This window comes from Poecile atricapillus, chromosome 20 (genome assembly GCF_030490865.1).
Source record: "Poecile atricapillus isolate bPoeAtr1 chromosome 20, bPoeAtr1.hap1, whole genome shotgun sequence".
In the NCBI taxonomy this organism is placed as follows: domain Eukaryota; kingdom Metazoa; phylum Chordata; class Aves; order Passeriformes; family Paridae; genus Poecile; species Poecile atricapillus.
In genome coordinates, this window is record NC_081268.1 from 7,336,802 (window position 1) to 7,364,667 (window position 27,866).

The following is a 27,866-nucleotide window of genomic DNA, read 5'->3' on the forward strand; positions in this document are numbered from 1 at the left end:
TAGGTACCACATTTCCCCCCCAGGAATTCCAGGTAGTGTCTTCAGAGATCTTTGAAGATACTCCTTGTTTGGGTTTTTTTGGTCAGTAAAATGGGGTTAATGATGCTTCAAAGCAGGTTTACTAATGTGCTGCCAAGATCTCTTGAGTGGCAGTGACCTTTTATTTAACCCATCAGCATCAAACTGTCTTTCATTCCATCACCATGTACTCTCAGGAGCCTTTGCTGGCAATTCCATCTTTCTTTTCCACAGTACAATAAAACAATAGTAATAAAAATTATTAAAAAAAAAAGTTCCTTGCTAGTTTATGGTAATTAAAAGCAATAAATATTTCTGCATGCAATACTGTAGACCTTGACTCATTGGTGGGTCAATACTGCTTTCCTGTCGAGGCTGGGTAATAAATCTTTATTCCTTTTTGAATGGAAATAAGGATGGGATTTTATTCATGAATTCTGTGACCCGTTGAAGTGACATTTTCAAAACAAACACTCCAGAAATGAGGAGTTTTCTCCGCAGTGTGGGTTAATCTGCTCTCTTCTCAGCGTGTCTCTTTCATACTGATGATTTGCCCGATGCCTTTTTAATCCCAGCAGCAACTTCTCAGCAAGAAGGAAGAAAACTGAAATAAAACAAAGTATCTTGGTGAGAGCTGAGATGCCTGTGCTGGGCAGGGCTGGGGAGGATGGTCTGCAAGGGCTCTCTGAAGATGTGACTCGCTGGGCACAGCTGGTGCTGCCACGCTCCAGCCTCGAGGTGCCAGCCCTGCATGGCCAGACTGAAACTGCTGAGCTTCACCAGCTGCTGGCAGCACCCAGGGTGCTGCTCCCATCCCAAATCCACCCAGGGTGCTGCTCCCATCCCAAATCCACCCAGGGTGCTGCTCCCATCCCAAATCCACCCAGGCTGCTGCTCCCATCCCAAATCCACCCAGGGTGCTGCTCCCATCCCAAATCCACCCAGGGTGCTCCCATCCCAAATCCACCCAGGGTGCTGCTCCCATCCCAAATCCACCCAGGGTGCTCCCATCCCAAATCCACCCAGGGTGCTGCTCCCATCCCAAATCCACCCAGGGTGCTCCCATCCCAAATCCACCCAGGGTGCTGCTCCCATCCCAAATCCACCCAGGCTGCTGCTCCCATCCCAAATCCACCCAGGGTGCTGCTCCCATCCCAAATCCACCCAGGGTGCTCCCATCCCAAATCCACCCAGGCTGCTGCTCCCATCCCAAATCCACCCAGGGTGCTGCTCCCATCCCAAATCCACCCAGGCTGCTGCTCCCATCCCAAATCCACCCAGGGTGCTCCCATCCCAAATCCACCCAGGGTGCTGCTCCCATCCCAAATCCACCCAGGGTGCTCCCATCCCAAATCCACCCAGGGTGCTGCTCCCATCCCAAATCCACCCAGGCTGCTGCTCCCATCCCAAATCCACCCAGGCTGCTGCTCCCATCCCAAATCCACCCAGGCTGCTGCTCCCATCCCAAATCCACCCAGGCTGCTGCTCCCATCCCAAATCCACCCAGGGTGCTGCTCCCATCCCAAATCCACCCAGGCTGCTGCTCCCATCCCAAATCCACCCAGGGTGCTGCCAGCCCAAATCCACCCAGGCTGCTGCTCCCATCCCAAATCCACCCAGGGTGCTGCCATCCCAAATCCACCCAGGGTGCTGCCATCCCAAATCCACCCAGGGTGCTGCTCCCATCCCAAATCCACCCAGGCTGCTGCTCCCATCCCAAATCCACCCAGGCTGCTGCTCCCATCCCAAATCCACCCAGGCTGCTGCTCCCATCCCAAATCCACCCAGGGTGCTGCTCCCATCCCAAATCCACCCAGGGTGCTGCTCCCATCCCAAATCCACCCAGGGTGCTGCTCCCATCCCAAATCCACCCAGGGTGCTCCCATCCCAAATCCACCCAGGGTGCTGCTCCCATCCCAAATCCACCCAGGGTGCTGCTCCCATCCCAAATCCACCCAGGGTGCTGCTCCCATCCCAAATCCACCCAGGGTGCTGCTCCCATCCCAAATCCACCCAGGGTGCTGCTCCCATCCCAAATCCACCCAGGGTGCTGCTCCCATCCCAAATCCACCCAGGGTGCTGCTCCCATCCCAAATCCACCCAGGCTGCTGCTCCCATCCCAAATCCACCCAGGGTGCTGCTCCCATCCCAAATCCACCCAGGGTGCTGCTCCCATCCCAAATCCACCCAGGCTGCTGCTCCCATCCCAAATCCACCCAGGGTGCTGCTCCCAGCCCAAATCCAGCTGCAGCTGGATTACCAAATGGCTTTGGTAATAGTCAATATAATAAATTTGAATTGTCTGTTAGTTAGGATAACATTCAATGACCAGATGATGGGGACCCTGCTGATTATCAACACTCACTGTGTGTGGAAAGAAGGAGCCAAGGCCCAAATTAAAAGGTGAGAAGAAGAAGAGGATTAAAACCACAAGCTAAGAAACACACATGCTCTAAAAAGGTGGGCCCAAGGAGTGGCCGTGCTAAAAAGTTCCTGGAAAATGTGAACTGGTTAATAGAAAAGTTTGAATATGCATAAAATCTTATGAATATACATCAATAAAAATGGTATATAAAGGGTGTTCCCAAAACACCAAGCACCTGGCCATTTTAACCCTTTGCTTTATTGTCTTTGTCTTCTATTGTCTTTTTTTGTTTTTTTTTATTAAATCTTTTAAAATTTCCCAGAAGAGTGAAGGTTGTTTTTCACAAGTGGCTGGAAGGATGCAGAGCTGTAGTGCCCAGCCCAGCCTCTGTTCAGATGGGCCAGGCCTCTTGTCTGGTGGTCCTCATTTGAGCTGACATTTGAAACAAAAGAGACTCTACTGGAACAACACTTCCCCCCTACATTCAGAGCACTGAAGTGGCAGGAGCACTCACCAAGATTAATTTGAGTTATTTTAATTATGATTCTCTCCTCTCTCTCCCTTTTCCCTCCTCCTCTCTCACATACGCTGTCTGGACAGGGAACTGCAGGTTTTCTTCCACTTAGGATTAATTAAAAAGGAAAAGTCAATAAGTTTCTCAGCAATTACTGTCTTTTCCATCTGGTCATTTGAGACAGTAAGGGGCTCAGAAATTGAATTTCAAGAGGAGAAAACCATGTCTCATGGATCCTTTGCACAAGGATCTCGGCGGGAGGAAATATCTGCATTTTCCTCAGCCTGCCACCACCTCTGGGACAGAGCAAGAGGCAGCACAGGTCGGACACTGGGGGTGATAATGACAAACTTTGACTGCCCTGGGTTTGACTGATGTTGTCTTTACCAGATAAGATGACTGGATGTTATCACAACTCTAATCCAAAACCTCCATCCACAGTCTTTATAAATCAATGGGAATCTTTCTCCTGGCATCAGTGATCTTTGGATCAGACTTCACCTGATGCCTGCAAATGCAACAAGCTTAATCCAGCTGTAAGGTACAGCTGCTTCCCAGATTCCTACTGTGAATCTCAGCTCGTGTTCCTTTGTTTTGAGACTCTGTAAGGACAGTAAAACACACCACAGGTTTTAATTTCTCATTTCTTAGAATATACCAGAGCTGGAATGGAGAAAAAGTGCAAACCCAGAAGGTGGGGAAAGGAATTAAATAAGCAGAAGACTAAAGAGAGTGATAGAGAAGGGAACAATTAGAAAAGAAAAGCAGCAGCCACATCACTTGGATTTGTTTTGGAGTGGAGCTACACCACAGAGCAGCGAGTGCAGATTCCTTCCCTCTCCTTTCAGTTTAAACTCTGCAGAATCAGAACTTCAGGTTTATTTCCACATTCCCGTGGAGTTGTTTTCCACAAGTATTTCTTGGAATGAAAAAGCAGAAAAATGAGAAGGAAAAAAACACAAAAAAACCAAACCAAAAATAAAACCAACCTCCCCAAAGCTGTGCGTGTTCTTTTGCTAACAAACCCAGTTTGCCCCAGAGGCCCCGCTGGGTGTGAGCGATGCTCCCTGCAGCTTTGTTTGGGAAAGTTCCATTTGCTTCTCCCTCTGCGAGGCCATTAACAGCCTTTTCCCACAAGTGTAGAGTCTCCTTTTGTTTACCTGAAATTGCTGGGCATCAAAATAAATCTACATTCGAGGAGTAAATAAATAAATGAATAGATAAAAAGGAGAGAATCAGAGACAGTTCTACAGGGGGAAAAAGGAATAAAATCCCAGAGAAATAAAGGCAAAAGCTGTGAGGCTGGGTGCCTCACACAGTGCTCTCTGCAGCTCCTGGCCCATGTGAGCCTGGCTCCCAGCAAGACTGATTACACTGTCACCACAAACAGCATGTAAAAAATTGTGCCTCTTTTTATTAGCTGGAAAACAGTGTTTAATGCTGCTGGAGCTGCAGCTCAGGGTAAACGATGGAAGTTTCCTCTTGGAAAACTGTCGGGGCCGGTGTTGACATCATTTCTCCGGGTGTTTGATCCACAAAGGGCTGGGGCTGTCAGGGTTTATTGTCAGTTTTCTCTCCTGCCTCCCACATATCCCATCCTCAGGGAGTTCCAGGTGAGCTCAGGGATGGTAGGAGGCAGCCACCAGCCCTGGTGGAGGTTCTCCTCATGTCACAGCAAATCCATGAGGGTGACAGTGGGAGCAGGGATTGATCCTCATGGGAAAACAGCGGCTGTGATCGTTAAAAGCTCTCCCTGCAGCCTGTCATTGTGGAATGTGCAGGATCCCAACCTTCCCTGAGTTGCATCTTCCAGGTCAAGGGTCCTGGAAGCCCCCCTCTGCAGCTGGGAAGGGTGGCAGGCAGATCTGTGCTCATTGATATTTCATTTGCACCCGTTAGATTTGTGTTGAAGCGTCTATAATTTGAGTATCCTAATTTCTATGATTCCTAGGTGTGACAGTAGAGCACAAGCCAGCAGAACAAGGGATGGGAAGGAGATGTGAGGAGTGAGATGTGGCAGCACTGGAAACCATTTCCCAATTCCTGTGTGCCCCAGAGCAGCAGATTTGGGGTGAAGGCACAGCAGCCACATGGGGAAGGATGTCTGCTGAGCTCAGTGATCCACAGGGGTTGTTTCTCTCTAGGAAAGGTTCCAGGGTGAATCCTCCACTGGAGATGGGCAAATCTTTGCACTTGCCAATCCACAACACACAAAGAACACGAATTTTCAGCTGAGTTCAGTGGAAAAATGTGACTCACTACTGGTTTTCTGACTACAGAGCTGGAGTATTGAGCTTCCTGACAGATACCCAATGATTCATCACAAAAATCCAGTCTCCCTCTCCTCCTGCAAGTTGGCCACTCGCTAATTGCAAAATTCCCAACTGCTCTTCATTGCTAAAATGTCTATTTATGAATGTCTTCAGAGAATGGAAGTCAAGGCTGCTGAGCTCTTCACAAACAGTTCATTGAAAATATCCAACATTCCAAGTGTGAACTCTGGGCTCTGTGGATGGTTACATGAGCTGTATTGTGTTATTTCTGATCCCTGGCTGGGCAAGTTGTGTAACTAATCACATCAGAACCAGCATCCATTTTGAACTGCATGTTCATGTGTGTAATTTGGAATATGCTTTTGGAAAATATTAAGCTATTTGAGTTCCAAATTGACTTTTGATGAGTATTCGCACTGGTAAAGCTCATTTGCTGGAATATTTGTGGAAAGCAGCCATAGAAACAGACCAGGAGATTCAAAGCAAATTTGTTCAGGACTTCAAATGAATATACACAGACATCTTTCTGCAGTATTCACTCCCTATTAGTCATGTTGCAGTAATACCTGCACTACACACTTACAACTGAGTTACCCTTCCCTCTGCAAGGCTGGAGCTGGGAGATTTATTAGCTCAGTGCTTCCAGAATGGATTTGACTGAGATTTTTAATACCAGGTTCCCAGCTTGGAGGGACACTTTTTAATTCCATCCCCTCATGGCCCTTCCCCCTTCCCCTCTGCCATCCATTACAATAATTTAAGCAATTGATCACTTCCATAGCTCAAAAGCCTGGGCACAGAAGAAAAGGAGAGGGAAGTGGTGGCTGGGGGGACAGTCAGGGGATTTTAAACACTGAAGCACAGAGGTTCCACATTCTCTCTGAGTTGACTTTCTCATGCTCAGTGAGAATGCCCAGAAGTGTGAGTAATCAAAGAAAATGCTCCAGAGGTAAAAATTAAAGGACAATATGTGAAATCTCATTTACAAGTGGGAAGCAAATGAGGCAGGATCCAAGTGCTATATGGCCAAGCAGGCTCTAAATCAGCATTTATAGCAGTAACTTGGCAGGTGGGTTTTACCTCTCACCAAGCTCTCTCTGTGTTAGTCAAGAGGCCAAAATGTGTCCTTTGTCACATTCAAAGAACTTTCAGTAAATGTGCTGAATTTAAGGAATTTAGCAGGCACAGCCATGAACAGAATGTGTCTCAAAGAAAGCTGCCAGGGAAATTTCACTTCTCAGGAATCTTGCCTAAAACAAAACCTCTCCAAAAGGGTCTCATTTACAGAATCTCCTAGTCCTGAATGTCAAAACATCCTCCCAGGAAGGTGCCACCCAGTTGTGCTCTCTGTATTGCCTACAGCATTGCTCCAGCTTCCAGTTTTCTCCAGTTCATCCTGCTCTGCCCCATCCTCAGCATTTCCTCCATGCCTGCATTTTCCACATCCACTTTGGACTTGGTGCAAGCTGACTGGCACCAGGAATTGTTGTGGCCAGTGGTTCAGCTCACCAAAATCCAGGACAGAGGCAGAGCCCTGGGGCTGCCCTGGGGCTGTCATTTCTCTGGCAGGTCACTCCTCCAGGGGATCCCACGGTGGAAAACATGGACCTGGCTTTGGTCTCTTGGCTTTTTCCAGTGTGTCTCAAGCCCCACCACTCTCTTGCACACTGCCAGAAGCCCAGGCTGAGTCTCCTGAACTCACAGAAGAGGAGCTGGGTTCTTTCATGGTGCACTCTGAGCACTGATTGAGTCGTGTACTACCCAAACACCCGCCCTACAAACACAAACCAAGCTGCCACACACATCAGAAGAGGCAGCACACTGCTGGGGCAGGGTCCCAGAAATGCCTGCTGGCTTCCAGCACCACTGGGAAATCGCTCTTCCTACCCACACAAAGGCAGCTTGGCGTTTTCTGTTTGAAAACTCCATTGCACTCTGCAAGAATTATTTCCATCCTTCTCTAGAACAGAGAGACAGAGGCATTAAAAAGTTAAATCATGCATGCTAAGAAGGGAACAGAGTTCACCTGAGGCAGAAATGAGGCTTAAACCAAAGGCATCTAATATGTGTTTTTCTTTTACCACCAGTCCGTTCTTACAGGAAAATTAAAAGAGACCAAGCTCAGCAAGAGCTCTGCCTCATTCTCCCTGATTGCAGGTACAGTGAGGAAAAGTCCATACCATCCATACTCCCAGATGTATTTTTTGTGGAAAAACTTAAACCCTATAGCAGAAAATACATTTCAGGAGTCAAGTTGCCTTTTCTTCCTGCAAGAACCCTCCCTTCCATTGAGGAGGGCTGGAGAGAGATCCCAGTGACTCCCCTGAGTACCTCTGACCCCTTTTCTCCCATGTGGGCAGATTAAACAAGGAGACTTGGCCACGAGAGGCAGCCTGTGTCTGCCAGGGAATGGGTTGTGTGCAGCTGGGCATCTAAAGAGGTTTCTCTGAACTGAGATTTCTCTTCCCTCTCTGCAATTCTGCAGTTACCCCAAATGCCTGACCTAATGTGGCTGGTGCAGTTTTTTTCTTCTGTTTTTTTTTAAAATCTGCTCACACTGGCCACAATGCACAAAAGCTCTTACTCAGTTAATAGAAGAAAAAAACAACACAGGGATGGGGAAGGGTTTAAACACCTCTGCTTTGCAGGAAATGCTTACCAAACATGCTTCTCTAGGTAGGCTTTGAGCTGTGGTTCTTCCAGGGGCACAGCCCTGCAGATCCCAATTCCACACCAAACCACATGAAAGAGAATCCGAGCTTGGGTGATCACAGGGGTCTTTGTAGTGCAGGGGTTGGTCAGGGGGTTCCTGGCAGGGATTAGCTCATGGCTTTGTTGTTTGTGTGTGAAACTCCCCCCTCTCACCTGCCCCCTCTTTGATGTGTGCTGGTGTAGCCAGGTATGTCCTGAGGCTGACAAAGCTAAAGGAGGAAGGGTTTGTTCTGGCATGGAGCCTTGGCCACATTTGGTCCTGAAAAATCACTGTTTTTTCAGTTTTTCACCAGGCTCTGGGGTGTGCCTGGCTCTTAGAAGCTACATTTGGTCAGGTTGAGTTATTGCTCAGAAGGAAGGGCTCTGGGCTGGAGGGGGGATGTTTTCTGCAGAGGTGTCTCCAGGAGAGAGAAAGGAGCAGTGGGAATGGGGAGCTTTCCTTTCAGCTCTCTCTTCACCCTGGCTGCAGAAACCAAGGGAGTTTCTGCCACTCTGCAGTGCCAGGAAACCTCCCCAGTGACACTGGCAGCTCAAGCACACACTCCACCATTGCTATCTCAAATATAATCCAGATATTTAACCTCCTTTAGCACCAGTTCCAGGGCTGGAATACTTTGGGGTGACTCAAAGCCAACCTGCACTTCTGAGCAAGGGATGGAACCACAGCTTGGATTACACCAACCCCTGAGGCTTCAGAGCTTCTAGGCCTGCAGTTCTCAGCATTTTACCCAAATATTCTCATTCCAAAACACCCCTGCAAGTATTCCCATTGCTGCAGCTTTCTCTGTGAGCAAATAACTCGGGAATCGTGTTCGAAGGGAACAGAAATACGATGCAAAATGACACCACTTGTAATAGAATTTTTATGCTCTTTGCTTCTGAAAAAATATGCATTTTTGCAGAAGAATTCAGTGGATGGGAATGTGCTCATTATGTGGGCAATGCCAATAATGGATAATGGTGATCTCAGTGCAGGGCTGGAATGTGGAGCCTGCAGCTCCTGGAAGCAGGCACAGTGTGGTTTTGTTCCATGCTCAGACATTCCCAGCACAATGGGATCCTGCTCCAGGATCCCCTCCATCTTGCTGGAATACAGATCAATGGTGGGAAGAAGGTCTTTAGTATTCAACTTCATCCTTGTAAGTGTCCCAGTTTTGAACATGGAATGCAATTATCATAATATTACAAACTGGCAAAATGATAACTGGCGGTGACAGTGAGATTTTGTAGGATAGGAGGATTTTTCAGGTTAAAGCCAAGAAAAAGGAAAATATTCTTTCCTCTTCTTTATTTCTTTTTCTCTTTTCTTTTTTGTCTTTTTTTTGTTAATTTAACTTAGGCAAATTAAGAGGATCTGACCCACACTTTTTTTTAATGTTAAATTAATGGCATGGATGAGTCACCAGATTGTTATTAAAATGAGAGAGCTGCATGGCTGACCATGCTAATAACACTCCCTGCAAAGCTCAGCTGCCTTTAATGTGCACCTGAGAGAGCAGGGACAGGCATTGTGCAGCTGGGGAAGCCAGGAGTGCAGATTTGAAACCTCACCTCAGGGTCTGGGGGACAGGGATGTTCCCATCCTCCTCCTCCTCCTCCTCCAGTGAGGGGATAACCAGGACCTGCTGGTTTTGCTGCCTGTTGTTGTGTCAAGTTTTTACATTTCTTGGTGGCTTCTGTTTAATGTGAGACCTTTAGAGCCCAGATCTCCACCACAAGAATTAGGTTTTATCTGGTTTTATGTCTGGTTTATCTGTAGTAGTCTCGTGTCTCTTCGTGGGTTGATCACGTGAGGAAAGGGTGGAACAGAATTTTGTTTGAGAGGGGACATCTCAGTGTCTCTTCCATCCTCTTCCTCCACTCAAAGTGCTGGTCTGGTGTCCTGTAAACCCTCCTGTGTAGGTTCTTGTGCCAGATCTCACCCAGGTCCTGCTTCCTGGCCAAAGAAAGGCTGGAACTGCCCTTCTCAGACAGGAGTAGGAGCTGGAGCTGGTGGACACCTGCTGTCCCAGGAACATCTGCCCTCTCCTCACCCACACAGCCAGGCAGCAGGGAGGGGGTGCCTGGGACACATTTTGGGCTCTGAATTAGAAATACCTGCTGGGTAAAGGAGGCTTTAGCATTGCCCTTTGGAGAAGGATGTGTCTGGTTTTGATGAAATCTCCCAAAACCTATCAGGAGAATCTTTCTGTGTCTTTTTTCTGCCTTCTCGCTGTGCATGTGTCCCCTCATGGCTTTAGCTTTGCAGAAGAGCCACCAAAGCATCCATAAACCTGGATGCTTAATAACCTTCAGGTTGATCATTTACCACACAACTAATTATAAATATTTCAAGGGTCCCATTTGTGCCCTTTCCCTCCCCTGTCTCCTTTTCATTTCCTATGTCCAGGGCCTTGAAATCCTTGGGCTTGACACGATAATTGATGGCTTCTGGCTGTACAAACATAAAACCTGGAATCTAAATAGAGCCAGATGGGGCTTGTGTTGTGTTGTGTGTTCTTCTTAAATAAGGGAAAGATTTATAAATTGATGAAATTTATTGTTAATAAGAGAACATTGGCCCTTCTACTCGTCTATTGTAATTGAAAACCACCCAGGAGCAGTCTGCTCTTGGGTCATATTAATGCTTTGTTTTCCATTTGCTGCTCTCCTGAAGAGTTCACACAGATGCTTCGTGTCTCCTGTCCCTGGCTGGGCTCTGTGTGTCACATCCACCCTCACTGCAAGCTCCTGAGCTCACAAACACCAGCCTTTTGCAGCCAGAATTACTGTTCTGGGTAAGTCTGATCTAAACTAAATGAAGCCAAAACCTTCTGGCGAAAGAAGATCAAAACCTGGGCTGGAGATTTGAGTCATGCTTGAAGCTATCAGGTGCTGGGGAACAGGGGGCTGTTCTGGGGATGTCTGTGGGAAGGTGGGAGCTCTGGGAGCTTCAGGCACCCACATTTGGGGATGATTCACCCTTAGCAATGAGAGACACCACCCTGAGTTACCTGAGACCTGCTCACAGCTCATGCTCAGGTGGAGGAGCAGGCTGGGGTTTCAGGGTTCACTGGGGTGGGAACAGCTTGGTCATTCCCTGTGTGTGTAGGTTTATCAGGAATTATCAGGATGTTTTCCTGGGGACATTACCAGGAAAACTGATCATATCCCCAGAGGAAGCTGCATTTCTCCTTGGTTTTCATTCAATCACACAGAGATTCCCCCAGTAGCACATTCAGCTCCTTGGAGGCTCTGAAGAAAGATAGATGCTGTCTGAGCCTCCTTATGCTTCAGTTCTTGGCATTTTGTTTTGTTTGTTTGGTTTGGCTGATTGTTTGTTTTCCTATTTGTTAAACCTTAGCATTAGTATCAATTGAATTTTGTGTCTCTAGGTAGCTTTTATCATTTCAGGGTTTTTGTTCTGGATATTTCTATGGTATAGAAAATGAGAGGCCTGGAATCTACAGCATCTCATTTTTGTTCCTTTTCCAGTTGCTAAATATCATTTAGGAGGTTAATTAGCTTCTCTGTGCCTCAGTGTCTTTAGCAAGACCAAGGTAACAGTGACTTGGCAAGGTACTCAGAGATCAGTGGATGACTCAGAATTCAGGGCAGGAGGGGAATGTTCCCCTCTAGCTCTGGCTCTTTGAGGAGCCTGATCTGATGTAACAGAGTAAAAGACTCAAAGGAGCAGGCTGTCACCTCAAAGTGCACAACAGGAGCAGGTTCTCAGCCTCAGGTGTCACAGAATCCAGCCCTCACCTCTGCCTGGTTCTGCTTCTCTCTGGCTCACAGAGCAATTGCCTTTCACAGCTGTGACATCCAGACACTGCCAGGCTGGCCGAAGCCATGGCCAGAAATCAGGGTCTTGTTCCTTATTGATTGTCCCAATTAACTCTTGCACCTGGGGAGGGCTCCTGAAGCTGTCCTGAAGTTGTTGCCTGCTTCCCAGAGGAGCTGTGGAACACACAGAGTAATAAAGACAGACACAGCAGCCCTGCTGTGCCAGGGAGACCTAGCTGAACCTGGAGAGGACACAGGAGCTGAAGCACCTTAAGCTCTCTGAAAGCAAAATCCTCTCAGACATATCTTAACAATTTGTCCTTGGAATCAGCTGTTGTCAAAGTCACTGTGTCCTAAGGGCACTTTCACTTAAAGCTCCCTCCTGCCTCTAATATCAGGGTGTCTCCAGCCTGCAGGCAGCTCCTGATCCAAACTGCAGCACAAAGATGGGGAAAATCCCCTGGAAATGGAAGGTCAAACCCAGGGCTTAAGGAAGGAAGAGTTCCTAGAGAAAGGTCTTACTAAGGATGTGTCTCACCCCGTTAACAACCTCTGCCCCAGCTCTGGCACTCGTCCCAGCCCCAAACCCCAGCCAGACACCAGCACCCTGTGGAAATGGGAGGGTTTCACGCAGAGGAACCCCAGACCCTCAGGGCACTGGAACAAATGCACCCACCTGCTCTGAGACCTGTGTTCTGTGTGATCCCAGACAGGCCCTACAAACCCTGCTCTCCTCAGCTGAAGGCTTCCTTGGCTTCCCTCCACTGCCATCATTTTGTGCTGCTCGCTTTGTGCTGCTGCCCGTGGGAATCAGGAGAAGCCTATCGGGCTCCTGTTGCTCTTTTGCTCGCTGCACAATTAAGCCCACCGTAAATTCTGCCCTAAAAATTCTTTATAGAGTCCACCTGTTCACAGCAAATAAATCAAATGTTCTAAATTAAATCCTGTAACAGCTGAGTGGCAGAGGGTACGATGTCTGGATTTATTCAGGAGACAGGAAGACTGTAATTTTCTAAGTCAACACTCTGACCCTGCTTTACTCATTTGCTGTTCACAATGAAAGTGGATCTCTCCCTATATTTTTGGCTGGTTGCTTCTTTTCTCTGAAATAGCTGTAATAAGCACGTCCCTGAGAAAGGGGTAGTGGGGAGGAGGCACAGAGGGCTGTCATCCAAAGGACAGAATTAAACCAGGAGGTATCTGATCATGCTGGCTCCTGTTTTCACACAGCCTTCTGCTTATATTTTGCCTGCATTAACTTTTCACAAGCAAAGCTAAAGTGCCAGGCAAAGGCCTCGTTAGACACACATCTTGGGGAACTCTGATGTGCCATTAATTAAGCTCTTTCACTGCTTCTTTCCTGCTGGTTTCAAGGACCAGCCTGTGTGCCTTAACTCTTTTCTTCTCTTTCATTTCCCTCTCTCCTGTGAAAAGAGCAGTGGAAGGCTCCTCTGCAGACGGGGATGGGATGCTGTGGTGCCCTCTAAGTGAACTCTCAAGTCTTCTCTAGCAGAGGGAGAGCCCTTGCCAAGATTCTCAGACACTGGCTCAGAGAGCTGCTCTCTGTAGATGGCTTTGCTGGGCAAAGTCGGGCTCTGACAAAGCAGGAGCTGATGCCAGCACATCCTGGCACAGCAGCGTGGGGATGGCACTGTCCCCCTGCCATTCCCCTGCAGCTGATGGCGTTGGGAGCCTTGCCGTGGCAGGGCTGTGCTGTCAGTGTGATTGATTCACCCAGCTGAAGATTCAAACAGCAGTGCACAGTGTTTGGCTCCAGGCCTTGCTTTCCTTTAATTTTATTATTTTGCTCCCTCTGTTGTCCCCTTTGGCAGAGTTTAGGGGTTATTTGAAGTGTGTTTGCAGAAACGTGGGGTGCTCTGGCTGGGGCTGAGCCATTCCCTGTCATCCCTACCCTCCATCCTACAAAACCATATTAGCAAGTCAAGATCCAGCTGGTCCCTTCTGTGACCCCACTAACATTGTCGTGTTCAGAAAAGGCATCTTCCCCCTAATCACACAATAGACATTAATATAAACATATAAATACATGCTTCAATACTAAATATATCTGTGCTAAATATACTTTATTCAAAAGGTTGAGCAGTCAGGGCTAAACCCAAATTCTGAAGGGATATTTTCATATCTATTTATTGATTAGAAAATAAGAAAATGTAGCACTCTGTATCTCCTTTTCTAAGAAGCCATGAGATAGAGATGATATTAACATTTTGAACTTTCTCTTCCTTCGGCAGCTCAGTCTTTTCATACACCTTGGAGGGAAATTTGGTGCCACCTTTTGCTGAGTGCATTGTCCACTTGGCCCTTAATGTCCCACTTCCCCCCTATAACTTAAATCCCAAGCACAGAAGGTTTTACCAGTGGATTTTATTTTGTTTCCCTGACTTTCCCTGAGCCCAGTGCTGGCTCCTGCTCTCTCCCCTTTCCCAGGTTCCCAGCCCTGGGTGTGGGGGCTGCAGCACAGCTCTGCTGGGGACAGGGGGAAGGTGACAGCTCAGCGGGGGGACTTCTCACTCAAGACAGCTCCTCTCCTCTCTCTGCCTGCTGTAATTAATATCCTTTTCCCTGCAGGCTGTGAGTCTCTGACAGGCTTTATTTTTAACTCCACTTAATGATAGAGTATTAAGGAAAAAAAGCAACTTCTGCGAGCTGCAGGCCTTGGCAGGGAGAGGGTCTTGGGTTGGCGCTGTGTCTGGTGAGGAATGCTGTGTGCAGGGATGTGTGAGGCACAGGGAGCTCAGCCTGCAGGGATCAGGGATTGTTCTGCCTCTGGAGACTCCCTGACACACCCAGAGGAGCTCAGCAGGATGCTCTTCACGTGCCTGATCCTGCTGGAGAAACCTGTGGGATTTTGGTAAAATTGGGAGTAATTCTGCCAGCATCCTCAGAGGGAGGAGGTGGGAAAATACTGTCAGGAGACAGAGGTTTGGGATATAAAACTTCCAGAAGTGGATGAGGGAAGTGAAGAAGAACAGCAGGAATGACTTAAAGTTATCTGCATATCTGCAACTAAAAAGAGACAAAAAATGATTTTCTGTTGTTTGCAAGGCAGGACAAGTTCTCAAAGTGGTTGAGACTTTACCCAGAGTGGGCAGATTAAAGATTGGTTCTTACCTAAATGTTTGCCACAGCTTATATATCCCTCATGTATAGATTAAAAATAAGGAAGAACAGCATATGGAAGAAAAATGTGGAAAGTACAAAATAAGTGAATGTTCTTTCTGGAAATAAAAATCCTGGGCATTCTCCATATAACTTTTTAGGGTCTGGGAAGTTAGTAATATGAGGAAAAGAACTTCCTTATGCTTTTTCTTCTCACAGTAAGGGAAGAAGTGAAAAAAATCCTGCAAAACTGCTAGACATCGACTGTTACTGCTTCCAAAGTTATCAAAAGTTCCATTTCAAACACCACAGCTTGCATTTTTCAACTGTCCCTTAGAAATAGTGAAGATGATAAAGGCTTGTTTTGTTTCACACCAGCTGGTCCTCCCTAATGCCAATTTTTCAGGAATTGCTTTTAAGGCAAAATTTAAGATCAAACTTAAAATTTCTAGGTTGGAAAAAGGACAATATGGAAAATTTTAGTGGGAGTTCTCTCTCCTTTGCTGCTTGTGACTGAGAGATGTGCAGTTATGGGCTGGAGGCCTTGTGGAGCTGAAAATAAAATTCCTTTTCCTTGGGCAAGAAACAGCTCATCCATTGCAGAGCTCTGCACTTCCCAGGCTAACAACAATGCCTCTAAGATGAAGTTGGTATGAGATCCCCCCCAGTAAATGTCACAGGATTTTTTATCTCCCTTTCCCAAAGGAAGTGTGGCAGGGTGAATTACAGAGGGAAATATTTTGTTAGGAATTCTCTGAGCATCTTTGCTTTCACTGATGCCAATATAGCCCTCTGTGGAGAGCATTGCCAGGCAGTGTTTGAGGGAGTGATACCAAAATTTAGTGCCAGTAAGCAATGAAATGAAGCAAAGCCTCAAATCTGACTCTTATTGCAGCTTTATTTACAGCAGAGTCTTGGACTCTACTGCAGAGACTCTACTCTACCCTGAATCTAATGGTGATTCTTTCTTTGGAGGATGGATTCAATAAATGCATCGTTTCCCCTTTGTGAAGGTGTCTTCTTTTACTGATAAGGAATCAGGACCTCTCAGTAATGATTTTTAGTAATTGCAGTGACTTTTCTCCAGTATTTCTTCCTCCTGGCTTGAATCCTGCAAGAAAAGCCTGGCCAGTGGGCCACGCTGAGGGCAAGCAGGTCACTGGCTTATTTCACCTCGAGTTCATCTCTCTCAGCCACATGTCCTCAGTGCCCTGTTTAGGTGATCTTGGCACCTCTGTCCTGCTTTGAGACCCTCTGTCCATCCCCCAGTGGAGGAGAAACTCTCCCATCCTCAGGACCACTGGCTCTGCCGATGGATTCCAGGCCACTGCGCAGAGTAATTGCTGCTTGAGATTACTGATGACACAAATGTTGACATTCTGTTGGCATAACTTGCAATAATGTATGCAGATTGCATCCTTCTAGTGCCTTAATTATTACTTCTCTGCAAGAAATAGTCAGGTTACCCTCTGCTCTGATCTGAAGGAGATAATTCCCCTTCAGAAGCCCGGCTGTTTAGAGAGAGGGGAAGGGTAAGATAGACCGAGATGCCACAGCACAGTTTTCCCTCTACGTGGGACGTGTCTAAAGCTCAGCCTTGGCTAAGTTTCCTTCCTCACCGTGGGAGTGGGGAGGTCTCTCTCAAGGTGAAACTATCCCTGGAAAAACAGAGGAGTGCTGCATTTAATGAGCCAAGACAGATGTCCTGTTCAACGCCCAGCAGCAGGCAGGGAAGTGTTTAGTATTTAGTATCTGTACTGTGGTGGTGTCTAGAGGCCAGAGCCAAGGTTGAGGCCTTGTTGGGCTAGGCCATGTATAAAACACCTAGTTAGATAAAATTCCTGACCCATGGAGGCTGAGCTATAAATTAAACAGGAGGCTGAGCAAGGAGAGAGGGAAAAGAGACCCAGTTGCGAAGCAGAGATCAATGTGAAAGCCAGCAACAGAAATCCAGTAAATCTGACACCACCTTCCCCTTATGCTTTGCATTTCTGTCTAGAAGAATCTTGGAAAAGCTGAGAAATTACACAGAAATACTGTATTCAGACAACTTTATAGAAAGAGCAAAGCAGCAAGGAGTTCTAGAAGCCTGGCTGGGAAAGGAAACACAATGCTCAGATTCTCTAACAAGTTCAGTATTATTGTTTTATTTTTATAAACTGACAAACACCTGGAGACGTTCAGAATAGAGAATGAGACACAAGGAAAGATCTTGTAAAGTATTTTATTGGAGAATACAGCTGCACAGCAACAAGGAATGCAGTCCTGGAGCTCTGGAGATAAAATCTCTAAAGACTCATGTTTTACACATGGGAGAAGGTGACTGCTCTGTGTCTTTGCAAGGGAGGGCAGAAGGCTCTGCAGGAAAACTCTGCTTTGATATGGAGACAATAATTTTTGTCCCTCATCAAAGCTCCTCTGTATCTGTGACTTAGCAAAGGTTTCGTCTGCCCTGCCAGATTGACCATTTATATCAACTCATTTATTCTGATATCCCGCAGGAGGATACAAGGGCCTGTGGAAATCGTGTCAGACAGTCATTCACCTGTACCTGGCTCCTAAATATTGCATTAGATATGGAGCCAGGTGTACATATCTTTGGAGAGGATAAAAAAAAAGCTTTTCAGGCCTGGCTGACTGAGCTGAGACCTCATTCCCTGGCTCACCTGGCAATCGATGCTTGCATTGCATGGGAAAATAAATAACCTTTAAAAAATAAGGGAGCCTGGTGGATTTCCACTCTCAATAATCACCCTGAGGCGCTGAGCTGTGGATGTCACCCAAATGCTGGGTGCCTTTCCCCAAGCTGCCTTTTTGGTTTCACTAATTGTGTCCACGTTCTTGTACTGTCTGATGGAAAAAGAATGGATCTGCTAAGGTTAATCTGAAAGGGCTTGTGAGAAATGGGTCTCCTGAGATAATTGGTGGAGAATAATTGGCATAATTGCTGGTGTTCTCTTTCTTTAAGTCCTTTCTGGTCAGGAGGGATTGATTTTCCAGGATTTAGATAAAAATGGACACCCTCCCCAAAATAATTTTCTATTATTGTCCCAGAAACCAATTAACACAAGAAACTGTGGCCATTTGTTCCTCCTGGGGACTATCTGAGTGAAAACCTAGGAGTATATTTAAGTAATAGACCTAGATACTATAGTTATCAACTTCTCCAGACATTTTAGGCACAATAAAGGAATAATAAATCTGGTTTTGGAGGGCTTGAACTCTGACTTTTCCAAAGAATACTGACAGAAGTTTTAGAACAGATAAATTTTTTAGATCTGATTAGGCCTAAGAGATCTTGGTGGCAGCGGCTCAGCCACAGCTGCAGGCTTGTAGAGCATCCCTCAGTGTCCATATTTTGTGTGCTGGATTGGAGTCAGCAGCCAAACAGTAGAAATTAAGTTCAACAGGATGGTGTTGTTGTGGTATTTTACCCCTTTTCTTTGGAACTGGAGCCGAACTGGCAGGACGTGAACCAATTTCATTCTGTCTTATTCAATAAATGCACAAGCTCCTGCCTAAAGTCTGTGTACACATATTTCTATCTGTGAGAGCAGTTTTGGGCTTGAACTTTCTTCTCTGAGGGAGTGTGACTAACCCTTGGGCCAAGACTTCATTTGCATTTTCCAGGAATACTTTACACTCACTTCCTCATGGATTTGGGAAATTCTGCGCAGAACTTGACGTCTCCTCTTTTTTCCCCCTTCAGCTTGCTGCCCCTTTCTTCTCTGCTTTCCCCCTAAAAACACTCTTCTCCCACCTCAGCAAATCGCCTTTCTTTGCCTGCAGTCTCAGCCAGGCTGGGACAGGAGTGGTGGATCCTGACCCCTCCCTGGACCTGCCCCATCTCAGCTCCCTCCTCATGTGCAGGGGGAAATGGGACACTGTGGGTAAGCTGTATCCCCTCCAGACCCAAAACACAGCTGGGGGGACAGGAAAGGATGGACTGCATGAAAAGGCAGGAGGAGGGTGCAGAGCCAGGGGAGGAACAAAAAGCAGCGACAAGAGCCTCAGTGCAGCGGTCAAATCCTCCTGGTATTTCCAAGCAGACCCTTGAGCAGCTGCAATTGCTCCAGAGGGGAACTGGAGCCCCTTCCCCTTGTTCCTGAACCTTCCCTGCCAGCACTGGAGCTGAGAGCAGCAGCACCATCCCAGCCTGTGCCCAGAAAGATGCCCTGTCCCCTCTTCTGCCTGTCCCCATCCCTTCCCACCCTCCTGGCTCTCCCCTCCCATGAAACACAGCCCAGGTTTGTTTAGTCAACTTCGAGTGTGATGTGGCGCCTTGGCCAAAACCCTCCATGAAGATCCTGTTAATTTGTTTGATGAGCTGCCTCCAGCTGCAGACAGACGAATAAAGGCTGATTGGCTCCTTTGCTTATGCTCTCCCTGACAAACTCAGCCAGCTCCGCGCCTCGGCTCCGCCGCCAGCCGCGCTCAGAGCAGGGTGGATGTGTGGGGGGAGCAGGAGGCAGGGGGAGATGTGTTTAATGGCATCATTTCCATCTCACAATAGCTAATCCTGCCTAAATCAATGAAGCCCTGGCATCCTAATGAAATTGGGTTGGAGCCTGTTCAGTTTATGATGAGCTTTTTAACCTCGGCTTCTTATTTAGCCTGGTGCAGGGTTGAAGTGGGAAAAAATGTGACGTTTTCCTCCCCAGCTCCTCTTTCATCAGCAGAGTGGAAATGGTGGAATTAGATGCTAATCTGCTGGTTGGGTTTAAAAATAATCTCTGTGTTTAGTTCTCCTTGGGGAATATGGAAGGAAAATAGAGCAAGGCTTTCATGTTTGTGAGGCTGACACCTTCCTGGGCTGTGCAGGTGTTTCCCAGGCTGGAGAGAAAAGGTCCTCAAAGGGGAGAGTGGGATCATCCCCTCACTTGGAGAGAAGGTGAAGGGGAGGAGGGGATGAAAGTGAAATTTTATCCCTGGTGATGAAATCCATTAGAACAGAAATGCTGCAGTTCCTTCCTCAGAAAGAACGCTGCTCAGAACCAGGTGGGAAGTTCGGACTTTGGCAGATGTCTTGATGGGCATTTTGGTGAAACTCTGAGAATGAAGAATATTTGTGGCTACTGAGGCACAAAGGGAATGAAGCAGCCTGAGGAAGCCCAAGACCCTGCAGAGAGGAAAGGCCAAGCTCTTCCCTGGCACAGGTGCTCCAGCAAGGGAGTTAGAAGGGTTTCCTTGTTCCAAAGCCTGTTCTCATAGCAGGGACAAGAAATTCTCTCTACAACTCCTTGTGTCCTTCCTTGCAAAGGAAAGGAAGACCAAATATCCATTTCTCTTTACACACAGATTGTTGCTTATTATGGTGAACAACCATAACACTGGGGAGATCTGGGAGGCCACTGGGAGCCATTTAGGCAAAAAAGAAGCTCTTACTCTCCTGCAGTTTTTCTCCACAGAGAGAGAGGGAAGAGAACGATCCTCCTTTTCCCCATCACACTCTCCAGCAGAATAAAATGTGACTTTTTCCCTAAATAATTTACAGCCTGTCTTCTTTCTGAAAGTTTTGGTTAGTACAAAATGACACTTCCTACCCTTTAATGCTCTGATGAAATATCCTTCCATGTATAATTTAGGAACTGGCAGCTGGTAGTAGCAGGGCAGGTGTAGTGCTGGTGTTTGCAGGCAAATCCCTTGGCACCACTCTGCTCCCAGGCCACAGGAGGGGACAGTGCAGGAAGAGCTGGGGACAGGATCAGTGTGGAGACACCCCTGACACCCTGGGAGGCTGAAGGATGCCAGGGAAAGCAGCTCTGGCACAGCTCACAGGGATATCTGACTGCAAAGCAGGCAGAAGGGCTCTGGGTTGTGTTCAGCACAGGCAGACAGGGTCCTTGGTTGAGATTTGAGCCTAAGGAAAGGGAAATAAGGTCAAAGCCTTGGTCTGCCATAGGCTTCCCTTGTGGCTTGGGTCAGCACTGTGGGCTCAGAGCAGAAAACACACCTTTAATTGTAGATTGTGCTCAGGTAAACTCAGGCTTTCACAGAATGGGGCTTTACATCTTTGTGTCCACAGAAGAGGAAAAACTGTGCCTTGCTTTCGTACTTTAAACAGAGAGAAATAATTACTTCCTTTTTTTGGAGGCCCATTTTGAAATACAGCAGGTGTTTTATTGCTCTTGGAGCATTAGCACTGTGTTTTGAGTTCAATTTTCTAAATCTTAAAACCAGCAACAATCAGCAGCGTTCAGGTTTCACCCGACACAAGCTCTCCCTTGCCAAATTTTCTGCTACATTTTGAGGACATTTATTTTGTCTTGTCATTTTTTGAAGCTGCTCAGAGCACACAGAGGGAGGTGCAGGAGACCTGATCCCAAACCAGTTCTTTGGATGACACAGCCCTGTCCCACCACACAACAGGAGAGAAGCCCAGGGTAGATTCAAGTTCAACAGCAGAAGATTTTCCCAACCTGTGCAACAGCTCATACAATCACAGAGCCACTCAGGCTGGAGAAGACCTCTAAAATAATCAAAATAATCTCATCTAAAAGCAAACGAAGGAGATATCAACCTGGGGGCGAGGCAGTGATGGTGCTTTTGACTTCTGCCCTTCTCTTGCAGCCCATGGCCCTGTCTGGAAGGCACAATTAGCCTGGAGCTCCTGGAGCTGCCCTGTGCTGTGCAGGAATGCCCTTGGCCATGGGTTTTTCCCAGATATTTCATTAACGTTCAGAAATGGCACTTCCTTGCTAATAGTCTACCGACATTTAATAAACACAGCCCAAGAGTTTTATAACCTGTTAACTTCCAAGTGGCAATAATTAAACAAAAATGATAAATAATTAAGGCCTAATTACATGGTATCAGTCATTTCATTTTCCAGCAGGCACGTTAAGTGCGTTTGCCACTGCTGATTGGGGGCTCATTCCGCAAGCGCTCAGCACTTTCTCTGCCCGCCTGGATGGAGAGGCAGGTTCCACGCAGTTTTATGGTGGAGAAGAAAAAGGAAAATGTGCTTCATTAGCTGGGTAATTGTCCCCTTCCACCACTGAAGGTAATTCCCACCGAGGCTCTTGCGTGATTTGGGGAAGGCAGCGAACAGAGCTGCTTTGCTTTGTGTTTCTGTGGCAGACGGAGCTGGAGGAGATGGGGCAGGTGCAGAACTGAGGTACCGCATTTCACTGCCCTTCCCTTTGGATCTGGATCCCAAACTGACATTTATGCCTTGGGCTGATGTCATGGGCTGAATCCAGCCCCAGTGAGGCAGAGGGCAGGGGTTTGAAGGTGACATCAGGATCCATCATCACCAACTCACTTTCAGATCCGCGACTGACGGAAATCCCCCCAGCCCCACTGTGACACCAATCTACAACATCTGAAAAGATCTGCTCCCCAAGAGTTTTGAATGGGCATTGAGGACTGTTCTGAGGACAGAGGCACAGCTGGAAGAGCTCTCCATAGCTGGAGAAGTCAGGAGGACAGAGCTGGCTAAAAGGGAAGGAGTGGGAGCACCACAGCTCTGTGAGGGTCAGAGCCTGCAGCAGTGCAGGGCACTGAATTCCCTGGTTCTCTTAATGGGTGAGGAAATATGGAACAGTCTGATCCAGCCTTATAAAGGGGGGATGAGCTGATGGTACAGAAGATTGAAACTGGCCACAGTGCAGGGATAGTGCAGGGCTGGTGAAAGGATCAGGAGGGAGAGCATGCACTAAATCCACTCAGTTATCTGCTGCCAGGGCAGCATTTGTCTGCTACAGGGAATAAATGGCCTCCATTGCTTGGAAAGCAGGGAATTCGTTTAATTGATCTCTACTGGACCCTTAGTCAAGGAGGAGCCGTGCACATGCTTTCCTTGCTTCCCTGAAGCTGTACAATGAGCTGGCTTGCTGCAGTTAATTTCCAAATGGCTGCAAAAAGCTTCCCGGTATTCAGGCAGCAAATTCCACCCAGGGCTTTTTTTCAGCATGTTCCAGTCCATCCCCCCAGACAGAGGACATAAGCTGATTTTCCCCAATGAACCTATTTTCTTATTTTACCCTGCTCCACTGTTGCCAGTTTTGGTTATGCCTGACAGTTCCAGGGGTGCTCCCCAATATCCCAGTGCTGCCAGCTCCTGTGCTGGGGTCATGGATTACACAAATTACTGCAGTATGGGGTGGAGTGAGATGCAGCCAGCCCTGGAGCTTTGCTTTTTCTCTGTTCCTCCTTCTGCCTCTCCTGGGTGAGGGATGGAGACCTTTGCACTGCAGGAGAGTTTGAGTCAGAAAGCATCAGGTGTGCAGATGGGCTTGGGAAAGAGCTGCTTCGGAGGGTTAAGGCAGGACTGAGCATTGCAGGACTTTCTGACCCAGCTCACAATCATACATCACAGATGCTTAATGAGCTCTGCTCTTTGGGTTCCCAGGCAACTCTGGGTTTTATTTTTCAATTTGTGCTTCCTCCCCTGGTGCAAAGACAAAGCCACTCGGCTACAGGGTGAAGCTGTGGCCACTGAGTTGTCATGTCAGCTCTCTGTGGGACTTGAGAGCCCACTGCAGATGCACAGAGCTTCTGTATTAGAGGATAAGTTGGGCTGAATCACCTTCCATCTGCCAGAGTGCAGGAGCCTCCGTGACGTCAGGCATGGAGCCGCAGCTGGAAAGTGATCGCTCATAATGTGTGGTGCCTAATGCACAATTTCATGTTTAATTGCACACTATGGGCACCAAGGAAGAAATCTAAACCAACATCCCAATGCAACATTTATCCTTTTTGCTCTCACCAGCAAGCCCTCCCCAGAAATAGCCTGGCCCCTTGCTCGTCTTTCCGCTGAGACTCAAATGTTCCTGGGGAAACACAAAGTGCCCCGCCAGCAGAATCTGTCTGGTAAAGTCACAGAGAGCCCTCAGCATCCTCAGAGAATTCAACACTCCCACTTCAGCAGCTGGGGACTCAACCAGGCCAAGGTGTTTCTTCACCAGCCAGAGCATTACATAATGAAATGCTGAGGAAATCACCTCACACTGAGGCAGCAAACTCTCCACAGGGGAGGAGGCAGTGACAGGAGAGAGTGGAGATGCATCAGCAGAACCATGAGGGATCTCACAGAAAGGGGGGCACGTGTCAGCTGCACCCCACTGCTGGGGATGTGTGGTGCTGTGTTCAAGGGGCTGCAGCTTCCTCCAGTGCTGGAGTGCACAGAAAAGTGGGATTGCTGCAAGGAAGTGGCAACCCCGGATTGCTGGGTGAGTCTGTGTGTCTGTCCTGGTCTGCCATTGAGGTGTGAGGCCTTGTTCTGGCCACAGAGCAGCTGCTGTGACCCCAAAGGAGGTGTTCTGATCCAAACACAGCTCACTGGGGGGATCTGGGGCTTAACTTGAGGTTCCACAGCACTGACATGTGCAGCTTTTACATCTGTGGATCTCTTAGAAGATCCACCTTGGAAAAGGAGGAGAATAAACCATGGTGGCCGCTCCCTCTCTTCCAGGTGCCTGCTGCTTCTAACACAGATCACTTTCAAAATGAGGCTGGAAAAGGGTTTATCTTCAAATGACATCACTTTAGGTGATACCTCACTCAACTCTAAGGAAAGGGTTGTTGGTTGCATTCTGTCCAAGACTAAATTTCTTCCAAAAAATTACATTTTCATGGGCTATTTTCACACTCAAGCTCCCCCTCAGCAAGAAACACTGAGCTGTTTAGAAATGCCTTATGTGATGATTTGAGGGAATCCAGCCAGGAGTTCCAGTGTAGCCTGTTCAGAGTGAAGATTGACCTCCTTTACTAAAACCTGGAGAATAAACTGCATTTCCCCATTTCCAGTTGGCCCAAGGTAGCTGTGCTGTTTCAGCATCCCTGTCTAACCCAGTCAGGGTGCACTGCTGGGCTGGAGGAGCTCACCCAGGAAAACAGGCACTTGTGCAGCACAGTCCTGGCTTCCAGAGGAACAGCTGGAATGTCAGGATGCTCTGTTCATGAGAAGAAAAGGAACTTGCTTGCTGGGCCGTGTTCTCCAGCAGCATGGGAGAGATTATAGAGAAAGCATGGAATTACAGGAGTGAGGATGCAGAGATCTGAGCCAGGTAAAATTCCTGTTTATTTAAGGGCTGGGAAGGTGGATGCAGAGAGGGCAGTGTTAAAGCTCCCAGTGGCTCTGTCCATGGCCAGATGCTTCCCTTGGTGTTCCCTGCACCTGCTGCTGGGACGTGACAAATGTGCTCCTGGCCAGGAACCTGCAGCAGATCTCTGGCATGAGACAAAACAGCACAAAGTTGCTTATGTTAGGCTTTTTTCCACAGAATCCCCTCCTGCTTGCCCTGCCAACAGCTTGCAAGGACCCCAAACACCCTCACTGTGACAAAGTCCTTTTCTTCCTGCCACATCCCAATTTGCATTTTCAGGTTCCCTCACCAGCCACTTCTGTACGTTCTCAATTGTTTTGAATTATTAGAGGCCCTGGTCTCTGCTGCCATATATGTTGATGTCTGGGAATTAAATATTAATGGAAAGATTCATTATTTGGGCATTAAATATTAACTCACACGAGGGAATGAGTTCAATGATTTGTGTTTGTTTTTTATGAATTGGAATTGAAAGTGTCTGGTTTCCAAAGGGCGGTGCTTGGGGGCAGCTGGTGTTTCACTCCTGGCACTCTGGTGGGATTCTCCTCACCTGGCAGGAGCAATAGTTCCTTCAGAAATCCTTTCTCTCGTGGTTCCTGGCTGCCTGTGCCCTGGAGATTAACTTTGCTATCAATATGTTTTTGTTTTGTTTACAAACCAAGCAGTTTAAGACAATTTCCTCCTTCCCCCTCTGGCCCCCTCCACCACAAGTCTCTCCACACACTCACGCAGGAGAGACTTAAGATGCTCAAGCATCAATATAATTGTGTTACCAGGAGCTGTCTCCTTGTGTTCTGTCTCTTTAAGTTAAGTTTATGGCCTGAAAAGTAATTGATTTGCAACGGTATTTAAGACAAGAGCTGGAGGATACCGCTGTGCAATACAGTAGCTGGGAGAAAACCATTGCTAAAGCAAAAACATTGACTTTTTTTGTGATGTGGTCTCTTCTGATGCGCCCAGCAGGGGTGAAGTTTGCTCTATTTTTATGGAATTGTCTGCTATTTTTACAAAGGTAGTTTGGACACTGTGCAATCCTGCAAATTGAGCTGTGGTTCAGGCGATGGGTGCAGGAAGGGAGGGCAGGATGCTCCATGCTTTTGAGTGCTGCTCCCTCCTTAATCTTTTGCCTTGGATTAGATTTTGGCTTGTTTTGTTGAGGTGATTTTTTTTTTTTTTTGTTTAGTTTTGTTTTGTGGTTTGTTTGTTTGTTTTCCCCTAAGGAAGTTTTAGGAGGAGTCAGGAGAGGCTGGAGAATCTGCTGAGGTTCAGCTGCCTGCTGTATAATGACATGATGGGAGGGATAAATCCACCCTTGGCTGTGGGTAGGGACAATGCCAAGCCAATATTAGGGGGTGGGATTAGGCCAGGAAGAAGGGAAAATTTTCCTAATACACTTGAGCCTTTTGTGCAATTGCTCTGTTGGACAAACTGTAAATTGGAGTGAGAACATAAAAGTCCCAAAGCTGATGGCAAATCTCCTTTTTTCTGTAGGGTTTGAACCTGTCCTCCTCTCTGTGGAGCAGGAATACAGCAGTGGTTGGGTATTTTAGCTTAAAAAAATCAGATCAGGATAATTTCAGTAGCAAACCTGAGTAGCAAAATGAAGCAAACCCTCCTTGCAGCCAACAGGGCTTGCTGGAATCCCCATCCCAGGAATTTCAGAGCACAGCCATTTCCCTGGGCTGAAATATGGAGGAATTCAGATTAGTTGCTGCTGAAGGAGGTGAAGCAATATTCAAAATAATCAAGACAATAGTCAAATCGACCATTTTGTGCAAAGACTTCTGTCAGCAGCAAGTGGAACTTCTCAGGGAGAATCAAACTGCCTGAAATCAGTGTTTGGGAGCTTTCCAGAAATTCACCTACAGAGTTTATCAAGTCTCCCTGTATTTAGATGCCCATGGTGAGAACACGTGGTGACTTCCCAATGTTATGTGCCCTGAGAAATGCTTCCCTGGGAGGAGTGGCACTGCTGTATCAAAACTCAGGGTGCAACAAGACAGGGTGGCAGAAACACTTAAGAACTTTCTTTTTTCTGACATAACTTCCTAAGGGAACATCTATTGTGTATTTTGATCTAAACACAAAAAGATTTCCTTCTTCAAGTAAAGAATTTGACACACGGTTTTGACACCTCCAGTGGGAATTGGATGCCCTGTGTGAGACAGATCCCTCCAGAACCTCAAGCCTAGACACAAAGTTATGGATGAATAAAAACAACTTCATCCAACCACATCAGAGATCAAATGCAGACTGGACAGTTTATAAAAAATGGAAAACGAGTAAGTGCCTTGCTGTGACTGGCTCCCTATTGCCCAAGCCTTGCTGGTTTGTTCTGCAGGATCCCTCCAGTGGGGCACTGTGGAAGAAGCTGCAGCTCCACAGGAGCAGGCAGGGGCTCAGGAGATGCTCAGAGTGGGGAGCCTTTCTTCCCATGGCCTGGCATTTGGGAAGCTTTTCCTTCCCAGGAAATCCAGAACTCTGAGTGTCTGTCCCTGTTTCTACAACAGCGGGCACAGAAGCTTCAGGAAGCGAAGATTTCTGCAACTCCTCTGTTGGATGTTCTGTTCTGTTTGCATATTATAATTATTTCTGACAATTTTTTTTTAAGCTGCCACCTGCAAATTTCCTTTCTCCTGTTGCAGGCAGTGACAGATTCTCTGTGTTCCCCTTCCTTCTCCACCTTAAGGGGAGCCTACTCCTCCCCACCTTAATCTTTTATATACTCACTGAATAATAACCTTTTCTGGTCATTTACTCAGGAAGGATTTGTCATTCCAATATTTCATTAATCCTATAACATAAAGCCCAAAAGATATGTACATGGCTGAGCAGCAGCAAATAATTCCTTCTGTAGCCTTCCCAGCTTAAATACAGCACACCCTGTGTAGGAGCAGATAAGTTTGGAAGGGAGGTGCCAAACCCACTCTTTCCCACCACTTTTGGGGACAACTTACTTTTGTCACCAGAGTGATAATCAGGCATTAGGAGGAGACAAGGGGATTCCAGCAGATCAAAACTCCTCTGCCTGCAGGAAACCCCAAGCTGCT